At 39.0% G+C, this 3,233-nt stretch overlaps 1 long non-coding RNA gene across 1 annotated transcript; it reads left to right on the top strand.

The window, feature by feature from the left end:
• Positions 1–365: 365 nt before the first annotated feature.
• On the top strand, positions 366–1,652 carry LOC308193574. The gene is made up of 3 exons (XR_013949787.1): positions 366–451; positions 560–653; positions 735–1,652. It is a non-coding gene; the product is annotated as an uncharacterized lncRNA (long non-coding RNA).
• Positions 1,653–3,233: the final 1,581 nt, after the last annotated feature.

Genomic DNA, 3,233 nt, shown 5'->3' on the forward strand with positions numbered 1-3,233 from the left:
ATGTAACATGCACAGGACAGAAATATGATTTCTTAATGGCAGTGATTCAAAACTGAACTTTGTACAGTCTATGCATAAGTATCCTTTGGGGAAGACCCTTAGAAAAGTGACAGTCATGTCTGAAACTAAAGAGGGTTTAGCACTTAGGGAGTACTGTGGCAAACATAACCAAAACATGTGGATAACTAATGGCATTATGCCCCTGAAAGTAGAACTCCACCCAGTCATCTTGACAGGGAAACAAGAGGCAGAGGAAAGGCATTATTTCTCTGCATAATGACCACAGGTGAAACAGTCCTGTGTAATGAAACAGTTGGCTCTGAGCTGATATTGTTTGCAAACAGAAGGTCCTACTGGCAGAAAATACAGCACTTGCTGTGTTTGGTAGGATTCCTCTGTAAACTGATCTTCAGCTGGGTTTTATACCCTGCTGAAACTGGTCTATCACCTTGTTAGTGGGCATTATTGCTCCCTTAACAGATGGCAGTGTGTATAGGCATGCTGCAGAACCAGCCTATGGATCTATTTTAATTATAATTGCAGGATCCTTTCTGTGCAGGGCAGTCATGCTTAAGGTTAAGAGGATAATATCTCATTATTACTCTATCAAGAGAACTAGAGTAATGTGGAAAAAAATGACCAGATTTCTAGAGGTAAGGAAAGAAATGGGCGAGGTTTCTTCAAAAGTGAGTTAACATTCAACAGCAATGAACTGTGTTTCCTTTCTTCTCCAGGACAAAAACAGAAAGTCTTTCCTGCAAACTACCAAAGTCCAGCTGAATGGCTAAAACAGGTGCAGGATGCACTGACTAATGTCATTGCCCATGCAATATTAATCACCAGACTTTCCTGAACAAAGAAACTGTGTTTCATTGGGGGTTGTTTCTGTAGTAAGGTGCTGCTCAGGGTGAGTGATGCTAGTCCTTCACTATGCTTTCAAGCAGAAGAAGAGGGAAAAAGAAGAGGAGAAAATATTTTTAAATTGAAGAGATTTAGGGTAGTAGAAGTTTACTTATTTCCTTTGATTTTGTTTTGTTATGGATTTGCATTACATGTTCTAGTTTCTATTTTTATTTATTTATTTATTTATTTATTTTTGAGATGTCCCTTACTATACTTGTCTTTCTTTTCTCATTCTCTTTTCAAGTCATCCTGGTGAGACCTTTCTACATCGTCTTGAATGTTTCCCCCATGTTTTAGAACATGTATAATACTAAAGTGAACCAAATTACATTCAGCCTGAACAGGCTGAAAGGATAGATGGGAGGAAGGTTAGTCATTTCCTTGGAAATGAGGTAGAAAATGAAGACAGGAGGAAAAAAAAAAAAAAAAAAAAAAAGAGTTAGGCAAAGTTATATGACTTTTAGTTGGCTTGTGGGAGGATTTATGAATGGACCAATCAGAGTTTGAAAATCAGACTTTAAAGCCAGCTTTGGAAGTTACTACGGTTTTTCCCCCTTTGGAAATCTCTCCTAGAAAAGAAAATACCTTTCATCTACTTTACATTTCCTTAAGGAAAGTTTGATTTGTTTAGGAAAAATAAAACCTACAACTTTAAAACAAAATCTTAGTTCTCTGCAGACTACCAATCCAGGCTGTGTATGAAATCTACCCTGTGAAGGACAAGTGTGGGATTCAGAATACCCCTGTGGTTCTTTCTGCTCATAATCCACAGCTGACCAGTGCCCCATGTCAGGCAGGGTCTCCCCGTTGCCATCTGCTAGTTCAGCACTTGCCACCCCTGGGTATCCCGGCAGAGCAAGGGGAAGAGGTGGAGGGCTTTGGGCCCTGCACCCCAGGGGCTGGGTGAGCGAGCAGCCATGCCAATGCTTGCCTGCCACATGGGCAGCACACGGGCATGTTCAGTGCTTGGCGGAGGTCTCCCCAGCCCTTCTCCTTCTCCTGCTGTCCAAGTCACAAGCTGGCTTTCCTAAGAGATTGAGAGGGCAAATAAAAAGAAGTTCTAAAGGGAAGCAAAGATGAGCAAAATAAGGCAAAGCACAGGTTTAGCAACCAAGTTTAGTAAAAAGTACAGCTTCCACTAAACACTAGAAGGAAAGCAAAAGCACCTTTAAGTGTGCTGCAGTTAGGAGGCATAAAGGCAATTTAGTGAAACAAATCAAACCCTGGCAACTACTTACCCAAGTGTAAAGGCAGTAACAGAATCAGCAGTACCTGAAGGATTGCCTTTATTGTTTGAGGAATAGAGCATCTCTTGTTAAGAAGCACACAGACAGCAAGAATACATTAGAGGGAAATAGGACAGCCATCAGAAAAAAGAAATATTCAGTTACCTACGCAAATATTTCATAGTCATTTCTAGCTAGGTTACTATTAAAAGATACCTCTGTGGAAGTGAATTTTATGACAGTTGTTCACAAAGTAACTGGACTCTCAGCATATGATGGCTTTATGGATATAACATCTGAATTTGAAGGTATGTTCATAACAATGAATTTGCAATTACCAAAAGTAATAAACAGGTTTTAGAAGGCATTGTCTTTATTCTCTACTAAAAGCATGAATGCAATGCAAAGTGAAACGCTGAAGTAAAGAGGATCAACAGACGGGGCTAATAATTATGCTGTTGCAGTCTTAAATCCATAATTAAAACAGAACACCTTCTGGAGAATTTAGTTTTTTACCCTATATACATTTTTGATTAAAATGCTGTTGTATGTAACATCTTTAATGCTAGGTGACAGACCAAAGGTGAATGTTTCTTGGAAATCAGGCTGTCTACTTGAGTTGTGAAGCAGTAATCTATTTTTGCTTTGTTGAAAGTATTGTGGCTTGGGTTTACTTTTCCAGAACTCAAACACAGCTTGTTTTAACACTTCAAAGTTGTTGTGCAGTTAATCTTCAGTGAGGATGAGTACATGTGACACATTTGGAAAGATCTGCACTAGCAATGAGAATGCTAGGCATGTATAAATTTGTTAACCTTTTAAGCTGCGTCAGCTCACAGCAGTGGTTATTATAAATGTGCCAAGTGTTGTTGAAGGTTATAGTACTTGCCAGGTACAGTTGTATTCTTCATGCTTATCTGTCCATCTGCTGATCTCTACATCAATTTTTACCTGCAGGCTAAAAGGGAATCTTGCAATTTGTCATGCTATTTAGATAACTTCTACAGAAAAGCCTGTGCTAGGTTTTTTAATCATACTGAAGTTTGCTCTTTTTGGCATTACAAATGTGTAAATTCATGCTTGGGATAAATACAAGTCACAGAA

The sequence above is a fragment of the Anser brachyrhynchus genome (assembly GCF_964034855.1).
Source record: "Anser brachyrhynchus genome assembly, chromosome: 3".
NCBI classification, from domain to species: Eukaryota; Metazoa; Chordata; class Aves; order Anseriformes; family Anatidae; genus Anser; species Anser brachyrhynchus.